Raw genomic sequence first — 24,125 nt, forward strand, 5'->3', positions numbered from 1 at the left:
AACTGTGGTCCTAGTCTCAAGGATCAGGCCTAAATGAGGAATCTGAATCCTGTATCATGGAAAATCATCCGGTGGAGCCTAGTTCCCCCTTGAGTTTGGCAACAGACGATGTCTGGACACCATTTTGTAAATCTTTCCCCACTTAGCCAGGTAAGATTTTCTGGTGGTAGGTTTCCTTGCCTCCCTTAGGGACAGAAAACACATCCTCTGAGTAGTGGTGTCTGAAAGGGATCAAAAGTTCATCACACACAGTCGGGGACAACATCTAAGTGTGGGTGTAAGAGTTCCTTCGTATTGTGTCAGTATGTCCACCTTGTGGGGTAACTTGAAGTGATTGCTCTTGGCTAGCTTGTGAAGTAAGGAACCAGTGCTGCCTTGGCCAGCAGGGAAGTCACTAAAGATTTTTGGACATGCCTACCAGTACTTTGGAAGCAGCTTCCTCAAGGGTAGTCGCAGAAAAAATAGGTGTGTAAAATCTTACTATAACCATAGATGTCCTTCTCTTCCATGTTGCAGTATTCTAGTAGTGTGATTTTCTGCCATCAGGCGACTCTTACTTCGGCTCCTATACAAAAGCTTCAACTTGGCTGTTGCAGTGTGCGTGTGGGACGTCACACACAGGCCATGAACCAGGGACTTAAATGTGACATCTGCACGCACAATCCTCAGAACTTGAAGGCCAGCAGGCAGACAAAAAGGCCCAGCAGAAGGAATGCCAGTGGCTTTCAGATGTGTGACCTGGTGACCTACTGTAATATAGATAGGACAGGTAAAGGAAAATGACCTGAGGGGATTGGTGGGTGGGAAGGAATACTGCAACATGGAAGAAAAGGACATCTATAGTTATAGTAAGATTTTACACAACTACTCTACGTACTTCTATTCCTATGTTGCAGTATTCCAATAGTGGGGGGGTACCACAGCTTATGCGGATGAGAGGGTCGTGGTAGATGAAGAGGATTCTACAAGACCCTGGAGGATTGCCCTGGCAAATCCTGCCTAGCTCTGGAAATTTGGTCCAGTATGTAACGTTTTGTCAAAGTGTGGATAGTGGCCCATGTGGCTGCTTCCAAAATGGATGCTGTGTCTAGACCTTTCATGAAGGCCCTGGAGGTGGCCACCGCCCTAGTGGACTGGGCCTTTACTCCCACTGGAGGTTCCTTTTCATGGTGGGAGTAACAGAGGCAAATAGTTTTCCTAATCCAGCAAGCGATGGATTGCTTGCAAACTGCCTTACCCAGGGTGAAAGGAGAGAGCTGGTCAGTTTTACTAAGGGTTTTTGTTTTGTCCAGGTAGAATCTTAGCTGCCTGTGCAAGTCCAAGGAGTTCAGAATCTGCTCCCCTTCATTAGAGGGGGAGGAAAAGAAAGAGGGTAAATGGATAAAATGGTTGAGAGACAGGTCACTGACCACCTTGGGTATAAAGGAGGAATTAGCTCGCAGGGTTACCCTTTCTGTGGAAGACTGTAGAGGAGACAGGCCACTAAGGCCTGCAACTCTGATGCCCTTCTGGCTGAAGTGATAGCCTCCAGCAGGACAGTCTTCCATGTACACATCTGCAGGAAGGAGACCCCAGCTGGTTCAAAAGGGTGCTGGGTTAGTTTTTCTAAGATGTAGTCCAGGTCCCAGGGCGGAGAGATAGGTTTCTTTGGTGATCTCATTTGTAAGACCCCTTTAAGGAAGAGCTTTAAGTCGAGCCTGGCTAGCAAGGGGGGTTGACAGGCAGTCTGATGCAGCAGAAAGGTGTACTTCGACCAAAGAATAAGAGAGCCCACCTTTAATCAACTGACACACCCAGGACAGAACCAGGGGGAACTCAGAGCAAGGGTCCCTTCCCTTGTGTAGACATTTTGTAAATCTTTCCCACTTAGCCAGGTAAGATTTTCTGGTGGTAGGTTTTCTTGCCTCCCTCAGAGACAGAAAGCACGTCCTCTGAGCAGTGGTGTCTGAAAAGGCATCAAAAGTTTATCATACAGAGTCAGGGACAACATCTCCAAGTGAGTGTAGGAGAGTTCCTTCGTTTTGTGTCAGTATGTCCACCCTGTGGGGTAACGAAGTGATTGCCCTTGGCTAGCTTGTGAAGTAGGGGGAACCAATACTGCCTTGGCCAGGAGGGAGTCACTAACAAGATTTTTGCTTTGTCGTCCTGTACTTTAAGGAGAACTTTCTGAATCAGTGGGAATGGGAGAAAAAGGCATAAAGGAACTTCCCCTCCCAAAAGATGCAGAAAGCGTCCGCACTCCATGCTCGAGGGGAGTGGGCTTTTGAGCAGAACGTCTGCAGTTGCCTGTTCTGGGGGAAGCCAAACAGGTCTATTTGTGGAACACAAAACCTTCACCACAAGAAGGGTAAAGTTTACCACTGTGGTATTAAAGCAGTGTTTCCATCTCTGTTATTAGTGTGGTGTACTCATTTATTTTTTGTTTGGAGACTATTTGTGGAACATCCCACCGGTGGACTGTCTAGGAAGATCTCCCCTGCTCAACATCCATCCATACGGAGGCGAGGAAGTTCTGCTCAAAAGATCTGCTTGGTGGTTCTCCTGTGAGGGGATGTAGGCTGCCTGCAGGGCTAAGTTGTCACGAAAGGCTAGGTCCCATATCAGTAGGGTTGGTCTGCACAGCTGACAGACCTTTGTTCCTCATTTTTTGATGTACCACATAACCATGGTGTCAGTATCAAGAGCATACCTGGAACCAGACGGGGAAGAAAGGTTTTCAGCGCCAAGATTGCGGTCATTTCCCAGATATTTATGTGCGTGGCCTGTAGAGAGGGATGCCACTTTTCCTGAATCCTGCAGGAAGCCAGAGTTGCACCCCAACCTAAATCTGAGGCATCTGTATGCACTGCTTGGGTTGGGGTGGGGGTTGTAGTGGGATCCCCGGGTTTAGTTGGATTTGCTGGATCCAACAGCTGATTTCTGCCTTTAGACCGGGAAGGTGGGGAATGACCTGCTCTAAATGATGAAGGCTGTTGGGCCCAGATGCATTTGCGATACCACTACAGCTTGCGCATGTGCATTCTTGCCAGTGGTAGCATGGGGATGGTAGCTGCCATTAAACCCAGGACATGGAGAAATTGGCTTGCCGTGACCTTCTGGGATACTAGGGTTTCCTGAAAGTGGGAAGTCAAATAAAGAACCTTGTCCTGTGGAAGAAAGGCCTTAATTTTGTCTGTTCTGATTCTTTAGCCTAGGAAGACATTGCCCTGGCCTGGGACCAGGGGGATTCTGGGAGGTTGAAGATGAACCTTAGATTCTGTAGAAGGGACATTGTGAAGTGTAGATGCCTTGAGAGACTGAGGCATCCAAGATAGTGGAATTTAAATCCTCTGGAAGGTTCTGAAGTCTTAGCCAAGAATACCTCCTGAGAGCAGAGACAGAAGCTGCAGATAGTACAGTTGTGTACACTTTCCATAAATGTAGATGTTCAAGTGTATTCACTGTTGCAGTCATTACATTTGGGTAATCTGCTGGCAGGTTGCCCTCTGTCGGCCTGAATTCCAAAGTCTTGGGCCCTGCGTCGGTTGCAGTCTCCTCTTCCATGAGGTCAGGGGTGTAAAACATGCAGCAGACGCCATTTTCTTTAGTTTTTCTTGCCCCCCGATGTCAGGTGCCCGCAAAAAGGTAGCAAATATATATATATTACACATACATACATACACACACACATACACATACATGCATCAATATAAACTTTACCTTCATCTACAAGCAAATACACCACATAGATTGTAAAAGATAGAGAAGGAAAGATAAACTCCAGAATAAAAGGGGGATGGCGGGTGGGTAACATGGACTGCAACAGTGAATACTCTCGAACATCTACATTTATGGTAAGTGTACACAAGTGTACTATGTTCTTCGTGTTTCACTGTTGCAGTCATTACATTTGGATAGAATCCCAAAGTTATGGTTGGGAGGCTGGAGCTAAACAGCATTAGGAGCAGCTATAAGGCCCTGCTAAACTGCTCTGGCAAAGCCTGCCCTGGATTTAGAGTAGAGAGGCAAATAATGCTTTGTAAAGGTGTGAACAGAACTTCAAGTAGCAGACTCTAGAATGTCTTTGGTTGTTACTCCCCTGAGAAAGGCTGCTGAAGTAGCTGTAGCTCTGGTGGAATGAGATGCAATACCATTGAGCACAGGTTTACCATGGTGTAAGTAGCAGAAACGGACGCAGTGGCTTATCCACTTTGAAACTGCTTTGAAACAGCCTTGCCTTCTGATCCTGCAGCATGTCACTAGTAATTGCTCAGTTTTTCTTAGAGCTTTAGTCCTGCTCAAGTAGAATTTTAGCGGTGTACGTCCAAGGAATGCAGAATTCTCTCCACTTTGTACTGCAGATTTGGATAAAAGGTTGGCAGATGAATTGTTTGGTTAAGAGCTACACTGGAAACCACCTTAGGCATAAAAGTAGGATTTGTCCTCAGACACCCTGGTCTGGGTAAAATATGATAAAAGGCTCTACAGCCATGAAGGCCTGTAGCTCTGAAACTCGAATTGCTAGTAGCAGAGCTGTTTTCCAATGATAAGAACTTTATATCAGCGGTAGCAGCTGGTTCAAATGGAGGCAGGGTGTGCTTATCCAACACACAATTGAGGTCCCATGCAAGCAATGGTGATCTTCTAGGAGGCCTTAAATTTTTGGATCCTCTTAGATACTGCTTTAGTAAAGGATGAGAAAAGATTGGTGGCTCTGTAATGTAATGAACCGAAATGGCAGAGGCATGGATTTTAATTGACGAGAAAGATAGGCCTTTGTCAAGCATCTCAGTTAAGTATTGCAATATCTGAGGAATATTTGGTTCTGCTCGATTCCAAGCACAGAATCTCTTCCATTTGTCAGCATAAGATTTTCTAGTACTAGGCCTTCTGGCTTCCAAAATGACATCCACCACAGCTTTACTGAGGTGTTGTTTGTATAACTACATGATCAGCCATGCTGCCAGGTTCAGGGTCTGTAGTTTGTGCAGGATCTGATTGTTTTGCTGGGACAGTAGCTGTGGTCTTTGAGGCAAGGTCCGAGCTGGGTACTGAGAAGTTCCTTAGGACTGGGTATCAGTATTGGCGGGGCCAGTCCGGGACAATTAGTATCACCTTTGGCTGCTCTTGTCTGACTTTTAGGAGGACTTTGGGGAGAAGAGGAAGAGGAAAGGCGTAAATAAGAAGTTATGTACCTACCATAACGTTCCATGTTAGTTGTCTTCTTCTCGCCCTCTTTCTTGCTGGATGGGTTCGGAGCCGATCCTCGGCTCCGACTCGGCCTATACTAAAGCTCGAGAGCTAATTTTACCAGCTCGAGGCAACCCTATATCCCATGATGCTAGGCGCCAACTACCCAGATCTTGTTTGGTAGCTGAGAACATACCAATTTTAGCCTCCCAACCCAAGGGAGAGAAGAAAAAGGGGGAAAAACTCCCATGTGCCACTACCTGAAGGTATAGTTACCCAAGGATAACCAGTTTAGGCTTCAAATTATGAAGGGTGAAGACCCTGATAAAGGGGAATCCTTTCGGTCTATCCAGGCTAGGGGGATGGTGGGTGGGATGCAAGAAAGAAGGCGAGAAGACAACTAATATGGAACGTTATGGTAGGTAAATAACTTCTCAATGTTAAGTTGTCAATCTCGCCTTCATTCTTGCTGGATGGGACCGCGTCCCTAGCACCTTCATCCCGGGTGGCTCATTGGAACAGGCTCTTGAGAACGGTAGAACCAAAATTTGTCCTGTTTCTGGAGGCCATGTCTAATTTGTAGTGTGTAATAAAGGTATGAGGAGAGGCCCATGTGGCTGCTGAACAAATAGTATCCATTGGCAATCTAGCTTGAAAGGCTGTTGATGTAGCTAAAGCTCTGGTTGAATGGGCTCTTGGCTTAGAAGGTAATTCTTTACCTCTGAGTTGATGGATATAGGTAATCACAGTGGACAGCCATCTAGACAAGGTTACTTTGGATACCGGAAAGCCCTTTTTACCTTCCGCATAGGACAGAAAAAGCTGTTCAGATTTCCTAGTTTGTTTGGTTCTGTCCAGATAATAACGGAGATGGCGATGAACGTCCAGATAATGCAGTTTTTGCTCTGCCCTGTTAGAATAATCAGGAAAGAAAACTGGAAGATCGATAGATTGATTTAAATTTGCCTGAGAAGCCACCTTGGGCAAAAAGGATGGGTTAGTTCTGAGAGAAACCCTATCTTTGTGGAAAACTAGATAAGGAGGACGAATGCAAAGGGCATGGAGTTCCGATATTCTAGCAGAAGTTATGGCAACTAGGAAGAGAGTTTTCCAAGAGAGCAACTTTAAAGAACAGGAAGCCGCAGGTTCAAAGGGAGGAAGAATCAAGAATGTTAAAATCAAATTTAAATCCCACTGTGGTGGGGGGTCTTTGATTGGGGGTTTGAGTAAAAAGATACCCTTAAGGAAGACTTTACAAAGCTTGTGGGACATGATGCTGGAATCCAATAGGCCTATGTGAAAATTTGAAATGGCCGCTAACTGAACCTTTACAGTAGAGGATAAAGAGCCTGAATGAAAAATTTCCACTAGGAAATCTAGGACCGACTGTACAGGAGCAGTGAAGAGATATATACTCCTAGCCCTTGCCCAGAAGGAAAAATGCTTCCATTTACTAGCATAAATCCTTCTGGTAGAGGACTTAAGGGAAGTTACAATAATATCACGGACAGAATTGGAAATCAGGGGAAGCCTGGCTAAGGATGGAAGTGGAGCAACCAAGCTGTGAGGTTGAGAGATTGGTGCAGCCGCCCTGACTGGTGGGCCAAAAGATCTGGCACTGGGTCCAGATGCCAAGGCTGTTCCAAAAGGTAACTATGCAGGAATCGAGGCCAATAAGGGGCAATGAGGATCATCCTGGCTCTCAAGGCGGTAGCTTTCTGAATCAACTGAGTGATTAATGGAAAGGGGGGAAAAGCGTATAGAAGTCCCAGAGGCCAATCATGGACTAGAGCATCTCTGGGGGGATGGCCTGGAAGGGGAAAGAGGGTGAAGAAGTCAAGGCACTTGCTGTTTAGAGGTGTTGCAAAAAGATCGCAGCAAGGAGGACCCCACTTCTGAAAAATCTCCTCCGTTACGGATTGCTTGAGAGGCCACTCATGTGGCATGAGAATAGCTCTGCTCAACCTGTCCGCTATGATGTTGGACTTCCCGGGGATATGCGTTGCTATCAGAAACCACTGAGAAGAGATCGCCCATTGCCAAAGTCTGAGTGCCTCTCGACACAGGGGATAGGACTTGGTTCCGCCCTGCTTGTTGATATACCACACTACGGACATATTGTCCGTCTGAACTGCAATAGTCCCTAAAGGAAGAGAGTCTTGGAGGGCCTGCAACGCCAAAAGCACTGCTCATCTCCAAGACATTTATGTGCAGGTGGCATTCAAAAGGTTGCCATGTGCCCTGGACTGTCCTGCCCTGAAAATGCCCCCCCCCCCCCCACTCGATCAGGGAGGCATCCGTTGTGACACTGGCGACCGGAGGGGAAGGAATGAATGGTCTGCCCTGAAGGACTTGAGGGGAGACCATCCACCAAGACAGATGTTTCTTGCAAGATACTGTTATTATGATTTTGTGTGTCAAGGGAAGCTGTTGGAAGGACCACTGGGAGAAGAGCAACCACTGAAAGAGCCGCATGTGAAAACGAGCAAGGGGAAGTAGCGTGATGGCTGCCGCCATGAGACCTAACACTTAGGACAAACCTGGCCTGGATTCTTTTGCTCTGAAGTAGAATATGAACATGATTTCGAATATCTAAAACTCTTTGCTCGGTTAATTTTGCTGAGAGCTGTATGGTGTCCAAGGTGGCGCCTATGAAGGTAATAGATTGACAAGGCAGACTTTTCGAAATTTATGGAAACTAGCTCTTTGCAAGTTTGAATGGTGTAATCTCTGGCAAGAAGAAGCTGATGCCTGGTGGTGGCAGTAAGGAGCCAGTCATCTAAATACGGAAACACCTGGAATCCTTGACGTCTCAGATGAGCCGTGACCACTGCCATGCATTTGGTGAACACTCGGGGGGGGGCTGTAGTGAGACCAAAGGGCAGGGCCATGAACTGGTAGTGACTGGCCCCCAGCCGGAAGCGGAGAAACCTCCTGGAGCGCCTGTGCATCTTGATGTGATAGTACGCATCCTGATGGTCCACTGAGCACATCCAATTGTCCTGACCCAGAAAGGGTAAAATGGACTGTAGCATGACCATCCGGAACTTCGTTCTTTTTACAGACTTGTTTAGTCTGCTAACATCCAATATTGGCCTCCAGTCCCCCGTCTTTTTTGGTACCAAAAAAGAACTTGGAGTAGATTCCGGATCCTAGTTGGTCTGCTGGGACTGGCTGGATGGCTTTTTGTTAGCAGTTTTGAAATTTCTAGTACTGCTTGTTCCCTTAGACTGGGTGGAACGTCTGGGAGGGGCCATTTTGGCCGAGTTAGGGTTTGGATAAAGGGACTTTTGTAACCCTCGGATATAATCGACTGTACCCATTTGTCTTGTGTGAGAGAAAGCCAGGCTTCTGGGTACAGCAATAACCTTCCCCCGACTGCATCCGAAGGTGGGCAGTCGGGCAAGCTTCTCAGGGATGCTGGAAGGGTTTATCAGAGACGCTCTGTTACCCTGATTATGCGGACCTCCTCTGCCTCTAGGGCAGCGTCTGTTGTCCCCCCCCCCAGCCTCTCGGGGGAAACTGACCTCTTGCGTCAAGCGTGACTCCCTGAGATTTGCGGAACCACATTTTTCCACCCTTTTGACCCTTAGGATAGGGTCTGGACGGAGTTGAAAAACAGACTCCTATGGCAGAAAGAGTCTTGCCATCTTGTTCGCATCTGGTCAAAGTATCCTTCACTTAAGGACCAAACAACGCCGAACCATCAAAGGGGGAGTTAGTGAAGGCCGCCTTGAAGGGGTCTGCAAAGTTGCAAAGCTGCATCCAGGCATGACGCCTTAAGGCCACTCCTGTGCCTGCGGCTCTACTCGCTCCATCGGCTGCATAGGAAATAAGCCGCATGGAGGAGTTGACAATGGAATTTAGGGTTCCTAGCTGGGAGGTGATTTTGTCCTGAGACCCCACAGCTGTTGGATCCTGTAGGGTATCACCCATTTCTTTGAGAATGTCTCTTTGACGGCGGGTGAAATGGCACCAATAATTCAGCGACCGCATGGCGAAGGTCGCTGAAGAGAACATCCGCTGGCCGTACCTATCCATAGTCCTAGATTCCTTATTAGGAGGATGGATAGGCACTGAAGGATCAGCCAGTTCCTTCCTTAGTGGCTGCAGCCACCACCATGGTATCAACTGGGACACCCTTAGTTAAAAATTGTTTATCTGACGGGGCTGTGATAAATTTGGTGGGCCTCCGTGGGGTGGGTTCCGTCGTATCAGGGGCCTTCCGCGCCACCACTTCCATGAGGGGGTCAAAAGGCGGAGACACCCAGGAGGTGGAAGGGCAAGAACCAAACGCCTCCAGGTAAACAGACTCATCCTCGGAAGGATTGAGGGTAGACCAGTTCCCCCTCTGCTTAAGGATTTCAAGGATGTCAGAAAAGGAGACATCCTCAGAGGGGGACCGTGAGGACCCTTCCGGCTCATCCAAGTCTGTATTAAATGTGATGGACTCAGGGGAGTCCACATGCTTCCTCTTACATGTCCTCTTTCGAGGGGGATCACCTGACGGATCAGGGGAAGCCTTGGAAGAGGAGGATATTCCCAATGGGGAAACCTGAGGCGTTGGGTCTCTACGGTCGGGAATGAGAGAGTGGGTAGAGACCGCAGCAGGCACTACAGTGGGAGGAGCTGATGGAGTTGACCGTGGGGCAGGCACAGGGGCCAGAACGCTCCTCATGACCTCGAAGGCACCCCTATCAGGCAGAACAGAGGGCTCCCGTTCCGAAGAAATAGGAACCCCAGCTGGCACCGAGAAGGACGGCTCCGAAGCCGATGTCGGGGCCGAACTCACCAGCGCTGAAGCTCCAAGAGGGAGAACAGGGTCGGACAAGGGTCCGATGCCACTCGCCCCCTCGGAGCCGACGAGGGAGTCCAAGCACCCGGATCCCTCCATGGATGGGACCATGGAAGAGATCAGAGCAGACGACGGATCTGAAGGGGGAAGTATCGGCTCCGATGTCACGACGGTCACGGCTCTGAGGAGCTCCGGCTCCGAACTCAGGGTCAGAGTCTGAAGAGGAATCGAAGAGGGTATGGGTAAAGCCACTGTCTGTTGAGACGGGCTGTGAAGCATTTGGGCCAGTGCCTGAGACTTTAGGAGTCTGCTAACCACCCTCTCATGGTCATGGTCAGAAAGCCTGGAAGACAGAGAGGAATGGCTCCGATGGCTCCGCTCTGAGAGCAAAGGCGATCTCGGAGCAGAGTGAATGGACTCCAGGGACAGAGACCTAGATCTCTTGCGGGTGGAAGATGGCACCGAGACTAGTGGTGCCGATGACTTGAGACAAGTCGGCTCCAGCCGGAGCCGATCTTGACGCAGGTGAGCCACCAGCCGAAGGCTTGGAGCATGGAGCTGACGGTTTGGATGGCTTCGAAGGTTTACCTGGCAAGGACTTAGCCGGGGAACCTTCAGGCTTTAATAAGCCCCTCAAAATTAACTTATTCCTGCGCTCCTGCAGGACTCTTGGACTGAACACATGACAAACAGAACAAGAGTCCTGCAGGTGCAGTCCCAGGCAATGAGCAGAAGTGTGACTGTCTGTCAGCGACATTTTCTGACAGCACGAGTCACACTTCCTGAAGCCTGAGACTTTAATGTCTTTAGACATTAAGGCTGTTAAAGAAGAAAAAAAAAAACTTTCCTTAGAAGCTAAACAACACGAACCTTGGCACTGGTTCTGTAATTCTTTGAACCGTACACAGACTGGTTCGCACTGAGCTCGCTGGCAGCACACAGACAGCGCGCACACAGCAGCACACAGACACAGACGACGCGCACAGACCCAGCGGACACCACTGGCGCACAGCGCACACAGACATGGCGCACAATTTCACCAGCCTTTGAACACACAGAGCACACCGCACACAGACAGCACACCTGAACTGCAGGCGGCGAACCTGCGCACACACACGACACTGCTGCACACACACAGACCACGCGCACACACACACTGACCTGCCAGCACACACACAGACCACCGCACACACAGACACACGCTACAGACAGACACAGCACAGCGCACACAGACAGCATGCACACACACACACAGACACACAGCACACACCTGGGACAGACACCACACACACACACACACACACACACACACACACACCTGCAGCTACAGACACACACAGACACACACAGACACACGCACACACAGAACACACACACACTGCAGACAGCACACACACGGCACACAGACCGCACACCACAGACCGCACACACAGACCTGCGCACACACACAGACCGCACACACACAGACCGCTTTTTACACACACACGACACACACACACAGACACACAACCGCACACGCACACACACAGACACACGCTACACAGACCTGCACACACAGACCACCGACACACACAACCTGCGCACACACAGACCACACACAGACACACGCGCACACACACACACCACACACAGACACACGACCGCGCACACACACACACACACACAGACACACACACAGACACACACACAGACACACACACAGACACACACACACACAAGTAAAAATAAAGGTCAATAAACCACTCACACCTAACTCTCCCAAAAACAAGGGAACGGGAAAAAAAACAGAAGGGCCTAAGGCCTAACCTTAACAGGGGAGTGATATAACTTTGGGATTAACCAAAAATGGGACCCAACGGGGTAGGTATAAGTACTAGACTACATGATAAAATAAAAGGGGAAAAAATCCTAAGAAAAGGGAAGAAATTTTTTTATTTTTAACTGACCTGTGGAGCCGGTAAAAAAAGCACCTCGCTAGCGAAAGTGGCAAATGAGATCTGGGTAGTTAGCGCCTAGCATAATGGGATATAGGGTTGCCTCGAGCCAGTAAAATTAGCTCTCGAGCTTTAGTATAGGCAGAGTCGGAGCAGAGGATCGGCTCCGAACCCATCCAGCAAGAATGAAGGCGAGATTGACAACTTAACATCTGATAGTTTTTTCCAACTGAATGATAGGGTGTCCACTTTCCATGCTGGTCTGTGATAAGTCCTTGTGCAGAATCTTTTCAATTGATAATTTTGAGAGGAGACAAATAGATCGATGTCTGGGCTCCCCCATTTCTCCTATGCTGAAGACTTGTGGATTTAGCTTCTAATTCATGAGGATCCATAAGGTTTCTGCTTAAAACGTCTGCCAGTGTGTTTTGTTTTCCGGACAGGAACTGAGCTTGAAGATTTATTTGGTTGGTCAAAGCTGTGTCCCACAGTGCCATGGTAAATCTGCAAAAAAGGTACGAGTGTGTGCCCCCTTGCTTGTTTATATACCACATGACTGTGGTGTTGTCCGTCTTTATCAATAGTTGTCCTGGATTGAGTAAGTCCTTGAAGGCTGTTAAGGCATTTTGAACAGTTAGTATCTCTTTCTGGTTGATATGTAGATGCATTTGTTTTGGTGTCCATATGCCCTAAATGCATCTTCCTGCCATGTGGGCCCTCCCAGGCATAATCTGATGAGTCTGTTAAGGTTTGGCTGGCAGGGGGTAGAGTGAAGGGCCATCTCATGTTTTGGAGACATGCCTTTGCCCACCATAGAAACTCCTGCTGCAGGCAGGGAATGAAAGTAATCATTGTTTCCAGACTGTGAGAATGTTGACTCCATGAACTTTTTAGGTACCATTGAAGTATCCTCGTATGCAGACTTGCATATGGAATCAGTAGGATGCAAGATGCCATGAAGCCCAAGGCCTGCAGAATTTGTCTTGCAGAAGACTGGGCTTTTGTTGCCATCAGTTTGAAATAAGTAGTCAGTTGCCTTTGCTTGTCTGGCTCGAGTAAGCCATCTGGGCAGTTAGCTTGCATCCAGGTATGTTATCTTTTGAGATGGTACCAGTTGTGATTTTCTCGTCAGGGTACCCTAGGCATGTTAGAAGCCTTTTCACAAATGCTAGATGCTGAAAAAGAATGTCCTTGTTTTCTGCTTGAACGAGACGGTCCAAGTAAGGATAGATTTGGATACTACTTTGTCTGCAAAATGCAATTACTGGTACCAGGCATTTTGTAAAAATCCTGGGCGCAGTAGATAAGCCAAAGGGCAGTGCAGAGAATTGGCACGGCATGAAGCCAGCCTTTATGTGGAAGTATCTCCTGCACAATTCCCTTACTGGGATATGCCGGTATGCCTCTTAAGTCTAAAGTCACTAGCCACGCGTTTTTGCCCAGCATGGGCAGAAGCTGCTGCTAAGTTAGCATTTTGAATTTTGGTATGTCCAAGAATGTGTTCAAAATTGATAAATCCAGAATTGGGCGCTATGCCTCGTCTTTCCTGGGTACCAAGAACAGTCGAGTAAAACCCTTGTCCTTTTTCCTCTTCTGGCACTGGCTGAATAGCCCCCGTATCCATGAGAGATGTAGCTTGTTTCTCTGCCTCTGCCCATTGATTTTGTGGCAGATCTGGCCAACCGTTTGGAATTGGCAGTGGGTGGAAATGAAATCTGTATCCGTGGGATACTATGTTTAATACCCACTTGTCCTGGGTTATTAACTGCCAATTTTAAGCATAAAGTGCTAGTTTTCCCCCTAAGGGGGCTGCCAAAAGATAAGTGCTTGGTAAGTCAATGAGACTGTTTACTGTAGGGTTGCGCTTTATTTCCTCCAGCTTTAGAGGTAGAGGCACCCAATTGCTTTGACCTGTAAGAATCCTGTGATTGGTATCTAGAGCCCTTACAGCGCCTGGATTTGCCCCGTGAAACTCTGTCGGACACAGGAAAGGACCAATTTTTTGTAGGCCAGTGTCTACTGAATCTTGGTGACTGCACTTGTAAAAAATCTTTTACAGTTTGCATAGACTTAGCTTTGTCTTCCATTTTCTTTATAACCTCTTCTGCCTTAATTCCAAATAGAGTATCATGCTGTATAGGTGGCATCCAACAATTTAGCTTTTACATGATCAGGCAAATTTTGCTTTTTTAGCCAGGCATGCCTTCTAATCACAGATCCAGTAACTGCGGCCCTGCAGGAGGCCTCTAAGGAATCAAAACCACAATCCAAAGTATGTGTTCCAACTTGTTCTGCTGCATGCATTTATTTTCCACACATTCAGAAATCATCATTTTCTGTTTAAATAATCCCATAACATGCTGTTGATATTTAAGCATATGAAACTGGCAGTTTAAGGCCCTAATTGCCAAGGTTGCAGACGTATAAACCTTTCCCCATCTCTCCAGCGCCCTGGAATCTATCAGAGGGGGTAGGATTCTTAGCTGTTGAGGCCTTTACACCTTTGGGACCTTGTGAAATAGTTTCAGGGTCAGCAGCAGGGTTTTTGAATAAAAATTTGTGTTAGTCAGGAACCCTGTAATATCTGTCTGGCTTAGCCAGAGGTAAGGAATCTGGAGTCATGCTTGATTCCGAAAACACAAACAATGTCTAATACAAGAGGTATGGCTAAAGGCCTATGCTGAGGGAGAAGGAAATCTCCAAGCCTCTGATTCTGAAAAATCTTGACTCTCCCAATGAAAATGCTCCCTCAAAGTATGCAAGGTTTCTACAAAGGAATAATCTTCAGGAGGAGATGCAGATGGGATGGATTCCTCTGCATCCGAATCCTCATAGGGTGGTACAGAAAATTCCTGACCACAAGAAATAGAAACCTGATCTGAAGATTCATAATCAGTGTCTTGCCTAGGCCTCTTATCAGGGGGGGTTGGGAATCCCTGATCAAGGTATTTAGGTCTTCAGCCATTTTGATCATCTTCTTTTTGGGCATAGAGGCCCGAGCACGTGGCTAATGCGTCAGTTTTTAGCCTTAAATTTGCTTTTGTCTGTTTTTGAAGCATGCGTCGGTTTTATATAGAAATGTTGAGGCCTGAAGACACCCTCAGAAGCCGGTGCCTACTCAGTGGCTCCGGAGACATCCGTGGGTATAATACTTTGAGAATCTCGCGGCGTGCCAGACTCCATATGGGTCTCAGTAGAGGACTGAGACTCAAAAGTAGCGGGTATCAGGGGCTGCGAAAGCACCTCACTGAGTACCAGTGACAGACTTGGGGGAAGCTTCATCGGTTTTGGATCTCGGTCTGTCTGTCCTTTTCTTTGTGTTTTTGTGAACTCCGGTAGTCAGACTGCTATCAGACGACATTTCAGTGTAGTTAAATCTGTTTCCAAAATATTTTGAAGCAAAGCTATACAGACGCTTAATAGTGCGTTGGTTAAATCTAGCACAAAACTGACAGCAAGGCACGTTATGATCTGGGCCTAAGCAAGGAATACAGTACAAATGAAAAATCTTATGAGGTACTTGCTTCCCACAAGTAATGCAATTATTAAGTTTTACTGACATCGGTATGGAGCAGGAAAAAGTTTGCCCAAAGGGGTACTTCGCTTTAATTGAAGACTTCGGTTCTGAAACTAATTCGAAAATTTCAGGAGTCGGCCGACCGGCACTTGTGAACTGCTTCTGCTTCGGTCATCGCACGGCAAGAAAGACTAAAGAAAATGGCATCAGCTGCCTGTTTTATACCCCTGATGACCTGACGTAATGGAAGAAGACACAGCAACCAATGCAGGACCCAAGACTGATATTCAGACCGACTGAGGGCAACCTGTCAGCAGATTACCCAAATGTAATAACTGCAACAGTGAAACACGAAGAACATCTGCTTGCTATAAGTTCTGAGCAAGTGCAGGGCTGAGAAATGAATGGCTTGAGTGTTTAAGTCGAAAGTTTGTCCAGTTCCAAGAGAAAAAGTTGGAGACACTTTGAGGTGGGAAAATACGGTATTTATAGCAGGGAAATGAGAAATTAGACCAAAATGGCCAATAAACTACTAATTTCTAGGCTGAAAACACTCCTCCAGGGACAGATAGGCTGCTCAAACCTCCCCAAATATTTATTTCTGAAGTTTTGCAAGTTAACCTTCTATGTGCCATTTCGCAATGTTAAAACATATACAGTTACACAGTTGCAATAATTTATATATATATTTCTGCTCTTTTCCAGTAGGGTACAGTGGCTACATCTTTAAGCTGACAACACTACAACATATCTCTTCAGCACACGTCTGTACAAACCATTTTATATGACATACAGTTCTAATACACTTGTAACAAGCATATGAATCATGCTGATATTCACAAATGACACATTTACAAAATTCCAGACAGCTAGGCTATTTCCTTTTGAGACAGGCACTAAGTGAGAGTAAGTTCCAAATCCTGTTTGGTCTGGTGGGACCTTCTGGATGACTTTTTCTAGCAGTCTTAAATTTCTTGTGCTGGGTCTTTCCTCTGACAGGGTGCAATGTCGTGAACTTTCTTCCTTTTATGAAAAGGAAGTTGGAAAAATGGAACGAAATAACATCTGGGTATGATTTTTAGCACCCAGGTATCTTGTTATGCTTGTCCCAGCTTCTGGGAGTAGGGCTAATCGTCCTCCAACTGCCTCCGGAGTTGGACAGCCAGGCAGTGCTGGAACGGTCGGTCCAGAAAAGAATGCCGTAAACCCTGGTTCTGCAGGCCTGCTTTGCCTCTAGGGCAATGTCTCCCATGAGAATTTTCTCCTCTGTAGCAATTGTCCTCGTGCAGATCTTAGAAAGGCCCATGAGATTTTCATAACCATATTTTCTTACTGCCTCTCTGATTCCTGGAAAAGTTCCGTTGAGGGGTAGAAAACTTGAGACCCACAGCAGATCTTTCCTCCTTTTTCGCTACGGGTAAAGCATCTCTTTTACTGATGGCCCAAATAAAGATGTGCCATCGAATGGAGAGTTGAAGGATGTCTTAAAAAGCTCCACAGTCACATAGCCACATCCAGGCATGTTTCCTTAGGGCAATGCCTGAACCAGCAGCTTGTGATGTGCATTCAGCTGTATGAGAAATCAACGTCACTGAAGCATATGAGATGGACAAGAGAGTGGCCAGCTGTGAGGAAATACTTTTGAAATACTCTGCAGACATGGATTCTGAGAGTATTTGAAAGCTCTTTGGTCAACTCTCTGTAGTCTAGAGAAGTGTGCTAGGTAATTAAGAGATCTCGGGGAAAGGGATGCCAAGAGAGACTCGCTGTCTGAATCTGTCCAATGCTCTAGACTCTGGAGGATGGACAGAAGTCTGTTCTGGTAGCTTTTTCTTGGTGGCACCCTCCACCACTACAGCATCGATCAGGAATACTTTGCTCCATTGGGGTCTGTCTTTTAGAAGGACAAAGAATTTGTTGGGTCTTTTCAGGATAGGCTCAAAGGCATCTGGCTCTTTCAAACCGATTGGGAAAATAAATCAATGAGTGCATGCATCCGCTGGGGGGTGTTTGCCCAAGACAGATGTGCCAGAAACAAAAGCTTCCAAAAATACTGATTCTTCCTGAGTGGTTTTTGGAAGACCAGCCACCTTTTTGTCTGAGGAACTCTAAAATGTCTTCAAAGGATACGTCATCCGGTGGCAATATGAGGGACCTTTCTCCATCAAAATCAGTATCCTCTGAGACACTCAGGAGTCTGTGCGCGTCCTTGATGCACGTTCTCTTCTGATGGACCTCCTCTGTGAGATGATCAGGGGAGGTATCAAAAGAGTGGCGGTTTCTCTCCTAGACCCGATCGGACAATAGTTGGAACTAGCTTTCCCTGTGGAGTAGGTCCGAGTGACTCAGAGCTTGAAACAGGTGAAGGAAAAGTGGCTGAATCTGAAAAATGAGAAGGCGGTTCTAGAAAGAGAAAAAAGTCTCTTCCACAATCTCAAAGGCAAATCTCAGACAAACCTCGATCAGCTGAGACACAGCCGGTGATCAAAGTGAAGGCAGATTCTCAAGCACTCTCAGATCCGTGACCACGAGGATGGAAATGGACCCCAACTATCCAGGACCATGGCTCCAAGGGGCAGGGACTGATCTGACAACAGAGACAATCCCAGCTCCAGGGGGACCAGCCGCCAACACTTTGGCTCCAGGACCCCTTCTGATCGGAGTGTATTGGAGCAGAACTAGTCAGGGATACTGGAGTCACAGACATCTTTGGATCAGCCTCCAGTCCTCTTGGGGATTTCAGATCCTGTAACTTCAAAACAACTGGACAAATCGAAGGAGGAGATAAAACAGTTTTGGATATCGCAGGAAGACTCATGAATCCGAGAGGGTATGGAGCTGGTTAAGATCCCCATATGAAACAGAGTTCTGAGAAGCTTTTGCATCATCCTATCCACATCTGCTTCTGATCAGCTTCAGCAGGACCTGGAAGTAGTACTGGCCTGTGGCCTAAAATGCTTTTTACGGGTCTGTAGCAATGGAGATCACACATTAAGTGTTATGAGCTTGACTACATGCTCTCGGGTAAGACATCTGTGCAAGGTACTGAGCTTCAGATCAAAGGACCTAGGTTCCAAAGAGGATGCTGTAGGATTGACTGATAGGAAAACTGGATCCAATGTTTTTTGGGTCTTTGAAGGTGGCTCCGATAAAGACTTGGGGGACTTTGTTGGGGAGCTTTTTCTGTGCTCCAATGGAGCAGATTTAGTAGTTTTGGTGGGGGTTTGATCCCCAGACATAGATGTAGCTGGAGAAGGCCTTTCAAAATTATATTGTACCAATCAGTCAGAGCCCTAGGATTAAAGGTAGAGCATTTAACACAAGTGGTGTCCAAGTGATCAGCTCCAAGGCAACAGATGCATTCCTTGTGGGTGTCCAAGTTAGGGATTTTATGACCACAAGAACATTTTTTAAATGTCAGTTTATCCGACATGGTAGCTAACAGGAAGCAGAATAAAAACGAATGTTAAGCAATAAGAAAAATGATTTTTTTGTATGATGCAACATTCTCTATCTGCTGATGTAACAAACTGTCATGTAAATGACCATTACCTGTAAAAACTTTTTAAGTACTCCTTGCCTACACCCAAAATGCTTAAAGTGTGTTTTGTTTTATCCTTTATTTACTTTTAATTTAAAAAATTATTAATCATAATACATGACATATAAAAACTGGGTAAAGAAAATAGCCTCAAAGGAAATCAAAGTGCAGTTGTGTACACTTACCATAAATGCAGATGTTAGAGTGTATTCAGTGTTGAAGTCATCACACTTGGGCCATCTGCCTGCAGGTAGCCCTCAGCCGGCCCGAACTCTAGAGACCCAGCACCTCGGCGTCTGATGCAGTCACTCCAGGACTGACAGCAGGTCGCCAAGGGTACAAAATCAGGAAGATAACGCCATTACATCAGTCTCTCTTGCCCAAATGTCAGGAACCCTCCAACAGGGAGATAAGTTATGGAGAGGGAAAACACCACCAGTAAAAAGTAAACAATACCCCTGAAAATGGGGGGGGGGGGGTGGTAGTAGTAAAAGGCATAAAGAGTTTAGAGAGAGAGAAAACCAGGGGGCTTGAGGGAAGAAACCAGGACTGCAACAGTGAATACACTCAAACATCTACATTTATGGTACGCGTACACAACTGTAACATGTTCATGTTTCACTGTTGCAGTCATCACACACGGGTTGATTCCCTAAGCTGAAGGGTGGAGGCAGTCAAAATGAGTTGGGGCTGGCTAGAATGCCTTGCAGGACTGCTGTTGCAAAACCTGCCATGGATTTGGAAAAGATAGGCAGGTGGTAATGCTTGGTGAAGGTGTGTACAGAACTCCAGGTAACAGCTTCCAGGATGCCCCTGGTAGGGACTACCCTGAGGAATGCTGTAGACGCAGAAGTTGCCCTAGTGGAATGTGTTCTGACCCCCTGAGGGGTTGGTTTCCCATGGTGCTTGTAACACAAATGGATGCAATGTGCTATCCATTTGGAAACGGTTTGCTTTGAAATGGCCTTGCCCTCTGCCCTGTTGTAAAAGCTGGCTAGTAACTGGTCAAATTTTCTGAAGGGCTTAGTCCTATCAAGGTGGAATCTGCGCTGTGTGCACATTCAAGAGTGCAGGATCATTTCCTCTTTATTTTGAGGATTAGGGAAGAAGGTAGGCAAATGGATAGATTGGTCGAGAGCCACATGACACCAGTTTAAGCATAAAGTAAGGGTTAGTCCTGAAGGAAACCCTGTCAGCATGGAAAATAATGAAGGGTTCCACAGCCATAAGTGCTTGAAGCTGACACACTTCTAGCTCAAGTGATGGCCAGAAGCAAGGCTGTTCTCCAAGAGAGGAATTGACGCTGCAGAATCAAACACTGGCAGCATGAACTTTTCCAGTATAAAGTTAAGGTCCCAAGCAGGGGTGGGTGCTCTCCTTAGAGGCCTTAAGTTGCTTGCCCCTCTCAGGAACTGTTTGATAAGAGGGAGAGAGAGAAGAGAGATGGCTCAGTGTAATGAGCCGAAATGGCAGAAGCATGGATCTTAATGGAGGAGAAAGATAGGACTCTGTTGAGTAGATCTGCTAGGTAAACTAGCATTAGAGGCAGGAAGGGCAGAGTTGTGTCCTCTCCTTTAGACTGAATCAAGGAGCTGCACCTTTTTCCTTGCCCTGGGTCTTCCGGGTTCAAGGATGACATCCAGTACCTGCTTGCTTAGCATGGTTACTGGGGGAGAATTCAAGGAATAAGCCAAGTTGCAAGATTTAGGGTTTGCAGTTGCGGATGCAAGATCAGTCTCCCCTGCTGAGAGAGCAGGGCTGAGTTCTGGTATAGGTGCTAGGGTGGCACCTGTGACAGGCTTTGCAGGAGGGGGTACCAGTGTTGGCATGGCCAGTCCGGGGCACATAGAATTGTCCAAGGTCTGTCCTGTCTTATCTTGAGCAATACTCTTAACAGGAAGGGCAGAGGGGGAAAGGTATAGATCGAGAGATTTACTCACTGGAAGGATATGGCATCAACTTTCCAGGCCCTTCTGTGCGGTGTATATAAAACCAAAAATACACTGAGGTACCACACAATAGCATCTTTAATACACAAAAAATAAGAACAGTGGTGAGCGCTTTCCCAAAACTAATTGCTTCATCAGACCTTCTGTGAGGTGTCCTGGTGCAGAAACGTCTGAGCTGGTGATTGAAGGGGAGACAAAGATAGACTTCGTGTCCCCCATTTCTGAATCAGAAGGTTGAAGGTGCGTGGCTCTAAGTTGCCACTCGTGAGAGTCTAGGAGATTTCTGCTTAAATCGTCTGCCAATGAGTTTTGCTTGCCTGGCAGGAACTGAGCTTGCAGATATACCTGCATGTCCAAGGCCATATTCCACACGGCCATGGCTAGCCTGCAAAGTGGGATTCCCCCCTGCTTGTTGATGTACCACATAACTATGATGTCTGTTTTTATTAGCAGGGTCCTGGTGAGATTAGGGATCTGAAAGCTGTCAGAGTGCTGCACAGCTAGCATCTCTTTCTGGTTGATGTGCAGATGCATTTGACTTGGGCTCCAGTGGCCCTGAAAGCACTTGCCATTCAAGTGTGCCACCCAGGCATAGTCTGATGTGCCTGTGGTTAGGGTCTGGGGCGGTCCCTTGTTTTGGTTTCATGCTGCTGCCCACGAAATAAACTGTCCTTAGGGTATTATGGGAATGACATTTCAAGGTCCTGAGAATGTTGGCACTAAAGACTTAAGTACTATTGAAGTTTCTCATATGCAGTCTGGTATACGGAATTAGTAGGATGCATATGGCCATAAACCCTAGGGCCTGCAGGATTTTCCTTGCAGATAGCTGGGTTCTGGTGGCCAAAACAGCCTGTTAGATAGGCTTGTATTTCCTTGAGTGAGGAATGCCATCTGGGATGCTGTGTCCAAGCTTGCTCCCAGGAATGCAATCGTTTGACCGGGGACTAGTTTTGATTTCTTTTCATTGATGGTGTACCCCAGGGAGGTTAGTAGGTTTTTTTTTTTTTACTAATGTCAGGTGCTGCAACATTTCCTGTCTGCCTGAATCAGGCAGTCGTCAAAGTATGGGTAAATATGAATATTTCGCTGTTTGCAGTAAGCAATTGCCTGAGCCAGGCATTTTGTATACACTCTGGAAGCAGTGGATAAGCCAAAGGGAAGTGCAGAAACTGATGATGCATACATCCTGCCCTGAAGCAAAGATATTTTCTGCATGACTCCTTATAGGGATGTGCAGATAGGCTTCTTTTAAGTCCAGGGTGACTAACGAGGCATCTTTGGCTAGCAGAGGTAGAAGCTGCTGCAGGGTGAGCATTTTGAATTTTGGTACCACCAAGAAGGTGCTGAGAATTGAAAGATATAGGATTGGGTGCCAAGTGCCCTCTTTTCTGGGTACCAGGAAAAGTCTGTAATAGAATCCTTAACCTATCTGTTCTGCAGGAACCGGATGAATTGTCCTGAGAGAGCAGGGATTGGACTTGTTTTGAGCCTCTGCCCACTGGTTTAGAAGGAAGTCTGGGAACCCTTTTGGGGTTGGCAGTGAGTGGAAGTAAAATTTGTACCCCTGGGATACAATGCTGAGGACCCATCGGTCTTTGGTGATGGGTATCCAGTTTTTTTTTATCAAAGGCAAGTTTTCCTCCTAGGGGCACAAGCAGTTGGGGAGAGGAGGGGGGGTGGAGTTTAGAAGTCATTGGGAATTCTTCCCGTAACTTTTTTTTTTTTTTTTTACACTGCCTGCTTTAGAGGTGGAGGCACTCCATTGCTTACATCTCTGCATACCCTGATACTATAACCTGGGGAGTCTGTTTCCCCCGAGTCTAGTTTGAGATGGCTTTGAGGGGGCTGGAAAGAAACAATGTTTCGAGGGGTAACACCTACTGAATCTAGGAGGCTGCACTTGCAATAATTCTTTGACTGTCTGCATAGATTTAGCTTTTTCTTCCATCGTATTAAGAACCTCTTCTGCTTTGGTGCCAAACAGATGGACCTTGTTCAAAGGTGCATCTAGTAACTTGGATTTGACATGAACTAGCAAGGTCTGCTCCTTAAGCCAAGCATGCCTTCAGTACAGAACCAGTGGACTGCTGCACTGCAAGATGCTTCTAGGGCATCAAAGCCACACTGCATTGTATGCTTGCTGATTTGGCTTGCAGAATGCATAAGCTCTTGCAATTCTTTATTTTCTGCACAGTCTGTAAAGGTAGCGATTTTTTGCTTAAGTTCCATAGTATGTTACTGGTACTTCAGCATGTGAAACTGACAATTCAAAGCCCTAATGGCAAGAGTTGCAGAGATAAATACTTTCTTACCCCATATTTCCAAAACTCTGGAATCCCTGTCCGAAGGGGTGAGATTCTTGGCTGTAGTTGCCTTGATACCTTTAGGCCCCTGGGAAATGATCTCGGAGTCAGAAGGATTTTTGAAAATAAATTTGAGAGAGTTAGGTACTTAGTAGTACCCGTACGGTTTCCTAGGGGCAGGGGGTAAAATATCAGGAGTAAGACTGGATTCCATAAAGACAACTTCCAGGACTGGTGGTATTACTAAAGGCCTGTGTTGTGGCAAGTCTAGAAATTCCCTGAGTCTCTTTGGAGTGACAACAGTCTTGTTATTCCCAGTGGAAATTCTCTCAAAGTACGTAAGGTTTCACCAAAAGAGAAATCCTCTGGAGGAGAGGAAGAGGGAATGGATTCCTCTGCATCAGAATCTTCATAAGCAGATAAGGGCATGTCTTCATAATTAGAAACCTCAGTCATCAGACTCTTGGTCTGTTGAAGCTGCTGGGGACTGCTCCCTTTTTCTCTTAGCAGGGGAAGGCAGACTTCCCCTAATCTGCATAATAAGGTCTTCCCCCATTCTAAGCATTTTATTTTGTGGCAAGGGAGCACGTGCATGCACTTTGGTCGTCAGCGGCTCCAGACCCATCCAAGGTAGAGACATCCACCGGTTCCATAGTCGAAGAGGAATGGGTCGGTAGAGGCCTGCGAATCCACTGAAGTGGGCATCAGGTGCTGCAAAAGCACCTCACCGAGTACTGGCAACTAGCAACAATAACGGCCCAACGACAAATGGTTCGGGCCTTGAACAAGGCACAAAACAGACAGCGAGGTACGTCTTGGTCTGGGGCCTAGACAGGTGACGCAGTAAGAATGAAAATCTTGGTGTGGTACTTACTTTCTACAGGCATGACAAATGCTAACTTTTCCTGACATGG

At 46.8% G+C, this 24,125-nt stretch overlaps 1 protein-coding gene across 1 annotated transcript in view; it reads right to left on the reverse strand.

Annotated features, from left to right (window-relative positions):
- The window catches only part of IPO7 (importin 7), a 2,167,557-nt gene that overhangs the window by 1,013,469 nt on the left and 1,129,963 nt on the right, over positions 1-24,125 (reverse strand). The window lies entirely within an intron of this gene.

Source organism: Protopterus annectens, chromosome 17.part0 (genome assembly GCF_019279795.1).
Source record: "Protopterus annectens isolate FY-2018-M chromosome 17.part0, PAN1.0, whole genome shotgun sequence".
In the NCBI taxonomy this organism is placed as follows: domain Eukaryota; kingdom Metazoa; phylum Chordata; order Ceratodontiformes; family Protopteridae; genus Protopterus; species Protopterus annectens.